Source organism: Ammospiza caudacuta, chromosome 7 (genome assembly GCF_027887145.1).
Source record: "Ammospiza caudacuta isolate bAmmCau1 chromosome 7, bAmmCau1.pri, whole genome shotgun sequence".
In the NCBI taxonomy this organism is placed as follows: domain Eukaryota; kingdom Metazoa; phylum Chordata; class Aves; order Passeriformes; family Passerellidae; genus Ammospiza; species Ammospiza caudacuta.
The window spans coordinates 33,601,836-33,615,829 of NC_080599.1; positions in this window are offsets into that span (position 1 = coordinate 33,601,836).

Here is a 13,994-nt window from a genome sequence, read left to right on the forward strand (position 1 = left end):
CTGCTCTGATGTATCCAGACGTGAGAGTTTGTTCAGATCATTCCACAGAGGTCAGGATGCACCTTTCTAATCCCACCAATTTGCACCCTTGGTGCACCTTCACCTTGGAGGGAAACAAATTACCAAAAGGCATGCAGATACCAGGATCCTGCTCCGTTCAAAAGCTGTTATGATGCTTTCAAGTGTGTTTGTGCTACAGGTGAAGACTGCCATCCTGGGATTTCAATGTTACCAGCAGACTCTTCCCAGACAGCAGAAGAAAACAGGGAAATTGCAGAGCTGTGTTAGTTTGCAGGCACTTTGTGTTTTCCTGCTAATAAGCAGTTAGACATAGCCTTTTTGTGATGATAGTATCATGCAGAGGGCTTTAAATTATTCACACAAGCAACTAACATGTTTTATGTCTTCTCAAATTGTCCAACAGCTCTGCAACATCTTTTTAAATACTTATTGTTTGGAATTTGCACTTTCTAAGAAAATAGTCTGGGTTTTACACAGGTTCTTTGAAAATACTGATTTTCATATTCTGAAAAGCACATACACATTTTGTTAGTCCCTTAGATTATATGGTGGTTTTCCTGTCCCTGGCTATACAAGGTTGATTCTTAGAGTGTTTTATTTTATTTTGGATGGGAAGTGTCCATTACATGTTTTCTATTTACTCATTAATTTGATGAGCATTTGTCACTCAGTGCATTTCCTTGTATAGATTTTTAGATTTGTTTTTGGACAGCTAAAATAAAGCTACAAATGCAGGCACAAAAAGAGACTATTTCTTTGAAGCAAAAATTTAATTTGAAAGTTTTGAAATAATGTGTATTGTGTAATATCCCAAGTGTTGACAGTGTGCTCTGGATACCTCTGTGTGTGCTGGCTCTGGCCTCCTCTGCATGCAGATCACAAGATGTGTTCACAAGCAGGCTGCACACACAAAATGTTACCATATTGTATCTTTCTACTATGGACATCAAGTAGGGATTTGCATATGCAGTTGCCTTTCAAAGTGAACAATACTGTCAGACCCTTACATGCAAGGACCTGGAAACTGCAAATCTTCATTTCATTCCTCCTGAGGCCCTTTGGTGAGAGTTGTTCTTTCTTTTCTTGCAAAATGACTGCAAATACAAAGGTGTGAGTGCTTTATCAGCATTGTAACTATTCTGTAGAAGATTCCTCACATCTTAAATGCTAAAGCTATGGAAAAGAAATTCATATTTTTGGTATCAATTTTTCCTTTTGCCTATTTTAAAATGATTTATTGAAGTAGAAAGTTAGATGATGATAAGATAACGCTGTTTAGAGGTCATTAAAGAGTTTTCAGGAAGTTTCTACAAAGGTACTGGTTTTATATTGTCAGTATGATAAGAAAACTAACAATTTATGTCAAAGTTTGCAAAATGTGTTTGTCTGATAAACAGTCTACTCAAGGGAAATCAATCATATTTCCTTCCCAGAGTGTATTGTATTTTTCATGAAGTGAACTTCAGCAACTCTGCACATTCATGTGTTTGGTATTGTAGCATCTTAAGAAGCATCTTTTCTTGTTGCAGTGCTGTGTGTGGCTTGGCACCACATGTGGTACCATGCAGTAATAACCAGAAGCTAGGGATTATATGTTCTTCTTTAGCCAGGTGAGATCCTCAGAGTGTGTTTCTTCCCTCAAAGGAAAGATGTTTCTGTGAAACAAAAATTTAGTGTGGGAGATGGTCAGAGAGAGTTATAACACGAAGCTTCGTAGAATACTGTTCTGAAGAGACATTCTGCATTAATATAACTGAGAAGTATATTTGGCTAAAAACAACTAAAATATAGACTGCATAATCTACCTTCTCGCTGTTTTTCTTAATGTGCATTTCAGCTTATTACAGCAGAAATCACTTCTCAATTGCCTTGAGCTGAAACAATGCATCTGAGCTTGGGTTAAAAGCCTATAAGTACTTCTTTACTTGAAAAAAGTGAAATCGCATTACATTAATAGAAGTATTAATTAATCTGGCTTCATTTTTCAGTAGAATTAGCATTATTGAAAAGTCTTTGCCATCTTTAAGTTAAACTGTGCTTAGTTAAGTGGCAGAGTTTCATCTGTAACACCTAGTGATTGTCAGATAGTGTAGAAAATTATTGTCCAATTTGGAAACCTGAGACGTTACTGAGAAATGCTGTGGGGTGTGTTATAATGAAAATACCAATCCACATTAACCATGGTTGCCATAAGCAAAAATCTTAATATCTTGGCCAAACCTACTTAAGGTTCATGTAATAAACTCACATTCCTAATTTTATTAGGGATGTGCCAAGTTAAGCACTTTGCTGGCCTTTGGACAGATTTATAGCTTGACTTCTGCTGAATTAGTGTTGACTGACAAGAGGGCATTGTTTTATAGGATGCTATTTAAATAAAAACCTTCAGGGTATTTCTGTAATGTTGTCACTTCAAGCCTGAACTGGAAAAAAGAAATGTGTATTAAGGAGGACTCTTCATTAGTTTTCAGGAGTTTAATGTAAGGCTGTCAAATACTTCCTTATAAGGTAAGATATTGTAAGGCAATGAACAAACCCCATCTTTGTTCCAGGTTTTAGTAGGAAAGCAGTCTACTGGACTTCCTGGAAATTGTGAAGGTAAAAAGTTATTGTTCATTTTCCCTTGAAACAGTTGTGTGTAAAAAAAAACTGTAATCCTCCTTGCCTCTGAATATCAAAAAGGCAGTTGATGATAACTGTTTACTTTGTAACTTTATTATGGTACGTCCCTTGTTTCTGGCAAAATGTGTCATCTTGTATTTGTTCACTGAATATCCTGGGCCCAGAAGCATTCCAACATTTTCATGTGTAAAGCACCCTAATTATAGACTAGAAAAATGGTCCTTCCTTTTCAAATGTTACTTTGAACAGTCCTTCCTCTTTATAAAATAAATAAATAGTTTTAAAAGGTGTATCTTTTAGATGCACCTTAGACTGTTTAACTGTTGTGACTCAGAGCAAAATATTGATCCAACTATTGATAAAATTATTATGACCTTTCAGTCCACTTTTGCCACATATTTTATAGTTTAGGACCATGCAGCTGGGATTCCATATTACTATGAATAAATTTCTCAGTGTCTTACCTGTGGTCACAGATTTGTATAGCTGATTTGACCATTTGTAAAAAAGAAGAGTTATTCCTGCCTCGCTGAGGGTCTGAAAGGTGCGTGGAATGGATACAACTGAACTATTATCTGACCATTAGAAAGCCTTACTTTTTACAATTAAATTCTGAAATATGTGAAGGAGGTATGATTAGCACCAAAATGTCCCTACTTGGTCCATTTAAAAAGACATGTAAAGAATCAACTTCACTGAAGAGAATGACAAAAGGCACACAGTTACATGTGAAAGATTACAAAATGGATTTGCTTTAAAAAAAGAGATCTTGTACATACTGATTAAAATCTATGTAAATGAAATATTGGAAATATGCCAGTCATATCTAGCAGTGCCACTCATGCAATGGATCTCATGTATTTTTAACTAATTTTCTTAAACTTTGTGGTAGCTATTGCACGCACTGACCCAAACAACTGCACAACCCAGCCAAGAGTATGGTGGGAGACTGAAGTCCTGAGAATTCAGCAACAAAATCAGGATGTGAGTTCTGACTAGTAGAAGAGCAGCTGAGGAATAACTGCTGTCAGTTATAGTAAACTCAGTGTAGTAAACTGATGCAGAGAATTTAGCGGGCTGTCTCACCTGTTTAAATATGAGTTTAACATGACAAAGTTTCCCTCACACATTATTTAAGCATCATTATGTATTACTTCTAAAGCTCCATCATGTGCGTGGTACTTTACCAAGTTAGTTTAATTAAAAGGTTCTACTTGGAGCTGATGAATGCAATAACGTAAGGTTTACAGAGCCTCATTCCACAAAAGTGATGATGAATGCACTAGAGCATCCATGTGACTGCTGGTCACTGATGGAACTGTTACAGTGTTACATGAGTATTCCTAGGATGATGTGGGGATGAATCCAACCACGTGTTCATTAATGTAGTAATCATAGCAGGTGATAATATAACTGGTTTAAGATCTGCTTGAAATTGTTCTTATTGAGAATTGATCTTCTCCATAAGGGAACACTTGAACTAGAAAAAGTGGTGGAAAATACAGTCTTAGATTTATTTTTTTTAGTTGTTTTACTTTTATGTTGATCTGTATAATTTAAATATCATTTAAATATCAAACAAACCTACTGTTAAGGGTAGCAATTAATGAACTATATGTTCAGTGTTTGAGCTGAGGGTCCTGATCCTTTTCCTAGTTCAGTTAATAGTAAAGTTAATTGGAGCTGGGTTGCATGCTACTGTAAATATTTTGTCTTTCAATAATAAGTCAGGAGGCTTGTCTGGATATGTGGTCAAGAATAAGTCTGAGCTTTGTGAGATAGCACTGTGTGTGTTCATTGGTTTTCATGCTGGAAAGATCACAGACTGACATTGTCCAGGCTCGTGTTGTTGGTTTAGCCACCTCTTCCTTCTGCACATCAGAGGATAGTGGGTACTTCTATTGTTTATGTGCCAGTTAATGTATTCCATTGGCAGAGGTACTTCACTCCTCAGGACTAGAGCTGCCAATTCTACTCTAATTAGTAAGCATTAAAATTAACTCCCAACCACACAAATCTTTCCCTGACAACTTCACACCCTATTAAACCCTAACTTTCTTGCACCTTAAAAATACTTCTTTCCACAATTCAGTGCTTTGAGTATGCGCATTGCTCTTTGTAGAGTCTACCATATACCTGCTTAGCCTAAGAAATCTTGGCTTTCCCCAAAAAGAATTCAGAAATATTCAGAAGCAGAGGCTTAAATTAAAACAATAAAAGAATTATTATGCTTTAAAAGTATGCACATGTGCCTGTATAACCAAAACCTGAGCACACGGTTGGGCACTTGCCATGTAATTGTTTGGGTTTTGCAATTTAACTGTGTATTTGCACATTTCTGCCTTCACAGCCTTTAAAACATTCACCTCTTTATATGTGTGTTCTACAATGCTACACAGTACTTTCTTTTAGCACGAAGAAAGCTTTCTCTTTTTTGTCAAATGTGACATAGCTACATATATGATATTACATTGAAAATGGGCTGTAGATGACAATTAGATGCAACAAGCATATCCAAGCTCTGGTGGGTCTCATGTAATTTTCCCATCAATTTCAGAAGCTACATCAGGCTTAATGAGAAGAGATAGGAATCAAGGATGAAGAGGAGAGCTCTCCTCCCAAATGCTACAGATATTTGAGAGCAACTCTAAGCATTTGCTGTTAAATACCACCAAGTTAATCAGATTTCCAAAACAATGCATATAAATCAGGTTTTGAAACATATGGGTTTAGAAGCTACCACCTCAAGGAGAATGTGTGGGAAGCAGATCTTGGGAGCAGACTCCTATTCATGTTCTCTGTGTTCCTCCTGCTTTTAGCCAGGATCTCTAAATTAAAATGCATCAACCCCCTGGCAGTAGGGATCAGAAATTAATAGCCAAAAGAACAGTCTGCGATTCCACATCTTTATTTCTCCTTTTACATTATTTTCTCTCTTATGCTGGCTGCTGGAAACTACAGCAAAACCATGTCCAAAATATCCTTACATGTCTTGTTGGTTAGTACACTTCCACAAGTGCTGGCAGTTTGAGCTGCCCCAAGAAAAGGAGGGCCAATAATGGGATCCTCCCATTTCCCATCTGACTGGATTTTGTAAAAGAGGACCTGGCCTCTGTTTCGTCTGTCCTTGGTTAAAAACCTGCAATGGAAAAATGAATGGTGCTTTTTACTCACTCATCAGCCTGGGAGATAAATCAGGTCTAAGTTACTCTGAAGGGCTAAACCCAAAGTCACCAGTCTTCTTGCAAAGGAAGTGTTAGTGAAGTCTTGCACTGATCCATATTTTTATTTCTAGGAGATACTTTTGATCTGTCCTTCTGTTTTTGTAGGCTATATTAAATGTGGGCTTGGTTTAGATTCAAACTTCAATACCTTTTGATAAAGAGAATGTCAGCCAGTCTTCCTGGCATGTTTCTTTCAGTGCTTTTGTTTCCCCAACAGGTATATAGCCTGGCTTTGCATAATCTGTTGGTCTCCCACTTTTTTCATCTGTCCCATTAAATTTGGGGTTCTTTCTCTGCATTCTGAAGATGCTTCTGCAAAAGTGATGTAATTTCTAATCCTGTTTTTCATTTGTATCAGGGTTGTTGCTAACCATTCTTTAAATAAAAATACAACATGATTCTTATATGCCAAGGAGCTCCATGGATAACCATATAATTTCAAAACGATACTGATTTTGTTTATATGCAACATAATCTTTTACAGTTCTTAGTCTTTATTTGAAGCATTGCAAAGTGGATTTTTATGAAAGGTATTATAAAGGACTCCTTGTTTTTTCATAACAGATTTGAACATTAACTGATCAGAGTTCAGATAAATAGTCTTTACTCTCCATTAAAATATTAAAAAGCCTTTGGAAGGAAACTGGCGTAAAGATCCTTCATTCTTGTTTAATGAACACTTGTTGGCAAGTATAACACTTTAATAGCTTTGCAGAATGAATTTTGTGTGTGCATCCTCCATTTCATTGTCAGACACTTGTCCAGGTGCTGGGAATTTATTGGGGCAAGCATATTTTTACTCATTAGTTCTGTATTTGATTACAGAACAGTAAAATATGAGCCACTAAGTCCCCGAGGCATAGCTGTGTACATTGAGATTAGTAATTGCATGTCATCGTGTTTTCCATTGGAATTTATATGAACAGATAGGATAGGTACTTCTTAAGTAGGTTTAAAAGCAAAGCAAATTTGTATTTAATCTTTTTTGCAGGCATATTTTCCCTAATGGAGTAAAGGTTAGGCTAGATGATATATTTTAAATATGGGTTTAATTTATTTCTCTCTTTTTTTTGCCTTTGTTGAAGTATGAGGTTTTCTTTCTGACAGATTAAAGGAAATATATTGTAGCTGAAAAATTTGACTCTGTATGTGCTAATATAAACACAACGACTGGTGTTGTTGTCAGCAATGAGCGTTTATGAATATATGTTTATATACAATATGTAGGCAACGTTTTTATCTTTAACCAGCTTTTAATGCTGTAGGTATGAATGAAAAACATATAGCAGCTCTAGGGATAAATTTTATTCCAACTGAATAAAAAAATGTCATTTTTTAAATGTCTTTAGGTTTCCTGTTTTTCAAGAACAGCTTAAATGCCTTTTATATTTTTGTATACTAAGAAAACTCTCAAAATAAAAATGGAAATTGTCCAAGAAAACCTTAATAAATTAGAAACAAAATCTTTTAGGTCATGTTGAAGGGTTAAACAATGCCAAATGTGCCGTTCTGTCCTGTATAAAAGTGCTCGTGAATGCGTTTTCAAAAACTGAATCTAACGAGGTACTTAATAGTCACAAAACTGGCACATTTGATAATTAATGTTCCTTACTGAATTTTTGCTGATGCAGTATAGTTTTAAATGGAGAGAAATGTTAACTCAACATGTACTTGAACCATCAGCTGTTTGGAAACTTCCCCTTTACTAATGTGAAATACCTGTGTAGGAGCACTCAGCCAAACACCTTCGTTAGCACATCTCCATCACGGTGTGAGGATTTACCTGTGTTTGTGCTTTGTGAGCACATGGATCTGTGCAAGGCCTAAAATAGTGTGATTGTGGTCAGTGGGGAGCCCCTTGTCCTGCTCCACTGGCAAATGAAGAAATCATTCTGCTTCCAGTGACTGAAAGAATGGGTGCTGAGCTGAGCTCCTGCCCTGCCATCCTGAGCAGCACACACAGGCTGAGTGCCACCAGAGCAGGGCACTGCAGGGGTGCTGCTCACAGGCCACCCATTCTTCAGTCATAGCAGCTGATGGAACTTGCATTAGTTCTCACTGCACTTGTCCATTGTTCCTGTTTGAGCAAAGTGGTCAGGGGATAATGATATTCTCATCCCCTGCAGGTAACTTGTGCAAAATAGAGATTTACAGGATTCAGGATTTAGAAGTGTCAATTTAAAACTAGAATGAGGAGCCTGTACCTTAACAATGTAGGCAAAATACAATTAAAACAGATATTTAAGCTCGAGAAATAAATGTTGAGAATAGGTAGTAAATATTGTTTTCTTTATTTTTCCGTCATATTCTTCAGCAGTAGTGGCAGTGTATTTCTTTGCTATTAACTTCCCACTGATTTCACAGTACACATATTGAATATACTACATGTTATAGAGCTGAGATTCAGAGGATTTTGAGAGAGAAAGAAATGTTGAAGGGTAATTGGAGCCACGTAGGAAGAGTGGAGAAGGGATCCAGTGTGGCAAAAGATGGCTCAGAGAGGAATGTAGAGGCTCAGGGGAAGCTGAAAGTGGATCAAAACAGGACAAATGGAGGTAGAAAGGATCAAAATACCAAGGAGAAGGAAAAGAGAGGATTGTAGGTATATACAACGTTGTTCAGAGAAAAATGTGTGATCAGACAGACTGAGACCAATTTTGTCCTGGCTGACACAAGGTCAGAGGAGCAGGAAATCAGAAGCACTAGAAGAGGTATTTGGATCCTAAGGATATGGAGAAGGTAGTAAAAGTGAAGCAGAGAAAGAACTACTGGAGCAAATATTAGAGCTGCATGAGAGATGGAGAAGACATGGTGTCAGGAGAGCTCAGTGGGGATCAGGAAAGGATTACATGTAAAGCTATCAGGAAAGCCAGGAGTGGGTCAGAAAAGCTTACAGAGATTTGGTCAGAGTGGCCAGAGGGGCAGAATGATGCTTATTGTTCAGCATACTGCAGTTAGTTCAGAAGCCCTTACAAAGCAACTCCAAGGGTGGAAGTACCGAGAATATTAGCATCTTATATGGCAGATCTGCTTCATTGGCAAAATCAAGGCTCTTGCTTAGTTTATATCCCATGAGGATTTGGTTTGTTGGATATTGTCCTAGCTGCTGCTTTGGAATCAGCAGTGATTTTTCAGGATAGCTGCTCTTGTAAGGCATAACTCCAGGATTTAAGGCAACTTACCTTCTGAACATCCCAAATCAGGAGGTTTATGGCCAGGGTCTTAGCATGGTTATAATAATTTCTCTAAAAATAAACTGATGGCTTGAAGCAGGCAAATCTTTTGAGGAAGTCTTTATGCAGGAAAATTTTACCTGAAGAGCGTTATTTAATAAGTTCTTGCTGTTGTGGACTACAGTAACATAGGGGCTCTATCCTGGCTTTCGTTAGTGAATGTGCTCCTGCCTATCCAGGCTCCTATACAGACTTTGTCACTAAGCCACAAAGGTGATCCATTTCATAATTGTTTGCTTCAGATAGCTAATTCTGGCGGATGCCATCACTTGCCACTGCTGTGGCATATGTTTGTCAGTCCTCCCAGCACATAGCAAAGAAACCTTTTCAATAGGAAAGCATTGTCATTTTATCCTATTCATCCCTACTTGAAACCAAACTGAATGGCATTAATTATCACTTCAGGTAGTAAATCAGTTTCTCATTCGTGAAAGGAATGCTTCATCTTGAGTCCCTTTGTTTTGTATAGCCAGAGGGCTATTACAGATGGTATTGAACTCATAAGAACCATTTTAGTGTTATTCCAGCACAAAGCAGATAATAAATGGATAACCTTGTTTTCCTAAAAAGCCATGAATAACTGTGGCTTTAAATTCAATGATTCTTCTCTGCCATACTCCCTCCAACTCTAGAAACATGTATTCAGAATCTTACTTTAAAGTCAAGGCAAAGTGCTGATTGACTGTACTGACATAATTGTGTTAATGACAAGACACTGAGAGTACATTATTAGATATGTCGCTTATCATCACTTTTTATTTGGCTCTGATCTGCCAAGCTCAAGTTATACTTCTTATACATTGTGGTTTCAGTCAGTCACTTAAACTGCTTCAGTGTTGAAATAACATTTTTACAGGTCTTTTAGCTGTAGTTCAAGAGCAGGAATTCTTCCAGAGCATCATTAAATTGTTCAAAGTTTGTTCTCATGACAGGCTTGAAGTTTGTCCACTTAGCAAATGATTTCTTTGATCAGTAAAATGATTAATGAAACTACTCTTTTTTTAATACATGCATCCATTTTTTAATGCCAAATTAATACCAATAAAGTTTTTAATATACAAAATTTATCCTCTCTATTGTCACAACTAAGCTCCTGCAGGCATCATCTCAAACTTTTGAAATGTTCTGTTGTCTAATGGAGGAGCATGCAATGGGAAATGGAGACATTCTCATGCTATGTTGTGCTTGATGTGTGTGTAGTTCAGCAAATAGTAAAGTTTAAGCAATTCTATGGTATGGGAGGTATCATAAAAGGTTTACATTTAACTTGGTGTTATTCTTCCCTAGCTCATTCCATTGTAAGAAAAGTGTCATTGTTGAAAGGTGAGGAGCAAATGAAATATGAACAGTTAGAACTCATAAACAGGATGTGCTTATTCAGGGACAGACTATCTCAGAGCTGTAAATATTCTGCATTGTGTGGGGATGTACTTCTGTCTAACTAGTGCTGACAGGGAGGCATAAAGCTCATTCACCCATCCTGGTAAATTCAAGATAGAAGACATCTATTCAGTGTAGACTCATTTTGCTTGTTCTTTGTAAACCAAAACAGCAGATGAGAAAGTCAGTATTTGAAAAAGTTTGGATTCAGACCTGAAGCTGTTGAAATTTTAAATTAACTATTTTATGTTTGTCAAGATTATGATATCTTCATTATAGCACAGTTATCCTTCCTTGGAAAGGGTTCACCTCCTGTGTTAGTGATGTCAGGCTTGAAGTAATAAAAAGGTTGGGCAGAATTTGTCAAGGCTTAATTACATCCAGAAAGGGCAGCTTTAAAAGGAATTCGTGATAACTATAGCTCCCATAATGTTGCTGAAGAATCACGCAGGTGATGATCTGACTATAATTAAATAATTTGTATATTCAATGCACATGTGAGCTTTCTTTTGTTGTGACTGGGAAATTCTCTCACACAAGTATTTCCAGGAACTGGGACTCCTACAGGCTATTTCAGTTGGAATAATTAATAATAATTGTTCTTATAGCAGCCATAAATGCCTTGAAAGATGTGTTAAATAGTTACAAAAATATCCTAAAAACATCAGTTACCGCTATTATAATCACGAGAGGAAAATTTACATTTGTGATCAGACTGATAGCAGTCAAGTTCAGTTATGCTGTCAGTGACTGGAGCAGTCAGTTATGATGCAATGTGTAAATGCATTTGGATTTACAGTCTAACTCACTAAGTCATTGCTTTAGACTAGCAGGAAATAAAGTATTGATAATACTGACTCAATACATATGACTATCATATGACAGTTTTATTTTCTTATTTTTACGGAACATTCTGACTGTAGAGATTCAACGAGCTTGTCAAGTTGTTCTGCAAAATGCTAGGATAACAAATCAGTCGAGTTATATTCTTGTTCTGTGATAGTATTAAGAAATTACAAAATTATGCATGCCTTCTCTGTCTCTGTGTATACATACACTCACCACCCCCACCCCCCCAAGTGTACAGTGTGTACACATAGATATAGGTATTTATTTGCCCATTGTGTGTGCTGGGCCATACACACATGCATGTACTTGTAATATTTGCTATTTTGCCAAAATAGCTACCTACTGCAATGTAGAGGTTTGAAAGGCTGCTGTAATGCCTCCTTTGCTGTTGTCTGGAATAGCCATTTTCTTTCTTTACAAAGTTAAAATCCTGGTTTGAACTTAGGCCTGCAAAGGAAATTATTACCTATAGTGATGGTCTGTTACAGAGTTAGAAGTAGGCTGCAAAGTTCAAATTTGGACTTTAAATACTCTGAGTCATCAGGTGTATGTACCCGGTACAGTAAGTACGGGTTTAAGTATGAATACAAATTTAAAGATGCACTGCAGCCTCCCACCATGTGGGATACCAAAGATTGGAGAGATTGGGACTTGGGTTATCAGATCTTTGGGATAGTGAATGCATCTCAGGCTCTTGTATATGATGCTGACCTAACTCTGTACCTCAAATTTCAGATGTAATATAAGAGTGTTATTTTAATATGTAGCCTGTTTTCAGATAACCATTTGAAATGTCAAAGTCTAGGTCTACATTTTGTAAACTGAAACAGGCTGTTAACAAAGTGTCAGTGGGATGAAATTGATTCTCTGAAGAGAGCTACACTGGTGGCCCTTCTGGCTTGTTTGTTTTATTTTGTGTAAGTGTAGGCTTTGGTTCTGAAAACACAAGTACTTACCTCTTTGCATGTGTGTAGTTCCACTGAAGTCTGTGGGGCCTCTGATAATCATTAAATTAATTCTCATAAGTGCTTCCAGACTTAGAGACTTGGATGGGGAAAAAAGGCAGTAAGAGCAGATTCTCATTTCTGACTTTCCATTAAATCATCCTGTGTGATTTCTGCTCATCCCCATGACATAATTCTTGGGTTTTTTCTCCTCATTTAGATGTATTGCTTTTGGTTTTGTTTGTTTTTTGAGATGGAAGCTCTTTAAACTTTGCTAGTTATTTACTTTGGGTCCAGTGTCCCTCACAAGGGAACTACCGATGTATTTTTTTCCCTTGGAAAAAAAAATTAATTTTTCAATTTTGGACTAAGGGTTCATGTCAAAGATGAAATAAAAAATAATTATTTGTAAGCCATATTAAACATTGGCCATTAAAAAGGAAATTGAAACATGTCATGTCAAATATCTTGAGAGAGAAAGAAACGAAGGGAGGGAGTTGAGAGGCACATTCCTTGAAGTAACTAGAAAGAGTCTCCTGGTGAAATGGAGGCATCCTGGGGATCACTGACTTTAATTAAGTAGAAATGATCAAGGCACCAGGGTACTTCCGGGGGATTAATGACTGACTGGGAGACTTGATGGCCTCAGGCAAAGCTGTAGGCCATTAACCCCAGCCAGTCCTCTGTTTTTCAGGAAGTGCCCTGTGCCAAGGTCATTTTTCCTATTATAGCTAAGGATGGATCTTTTCTGTAGTCTCATGAGAGTCATGGAGTCCATGATTTTTGTGTTGTTTTTTTCCTCTTTTCAATATCTGACTTATGACATATGGGGATATTTTTATTAAATTGCTTGTGCTGTAGTGAGTGAATATCTTGGTACTGTTGTAGTCCAAATTTTATGAAAATCAGCACATGAATAGCACACATGCATATTAGCCAAATGAGCATCAAAGGATTAATCAATACCACAATAGCACAAGGAGGTTGAGTACCATTGGATTATTAAATTTGATCCTAAGAATAACATTACAGTCTTGAATAAAAGTTTTGTTTAGTGAAAACAGTCTTGGATCTTTGTGGATGACTTGTACTTCTAGCATCCTGTGGCAGAGTTTCAGAAGTTGTATGTCTTTTCATTTCCCTTTCACCATTGTTTTTCACAGTCTGAGGGATTGTGAAATGTTATCAAAACTGCCCTTTTCCTGAACCATTTTTTCATCTGGGAGAAGGTACAACCAAGCAATATGTTTGTACTAGTAGCATGAACTGCCGTTCCTTCCCTCTCCATAGTTCTTGGATTCTTCATGCCCAGTAACTGCCTTGTCAAGGGCTTCCCATCCTAGCACCCTACACTATGAGCAGGGACATAGGAAAATGTTGTCAGGGCTGACAGCCATGTTTAGGAAAGCATAGGAACATTAATGTCCCACTCACACTGAATCCCACCACATTGATAAAAATTACATTAGATATTATTGGACATTTTTGCAACTGGAAGAAAAAATATTTCTATAAAATACAGCCCCTGTAGGGTTCCCAGACTCCAGTTCCTTAGTCCTGGTTATGGGGGAGAGAGGAGTTTAGTGTTGTGTGCATGTGACCAGGCTGTTCTGTATACCAGGCACGTCATTGCTGGGGGTCATGATTTTGTTCAGAAAGGGCTATTTCTCCTTGCTGTGGCAAAGTGATGGCAGTAACTCCTGCAGGCTCTGCCATCCCGC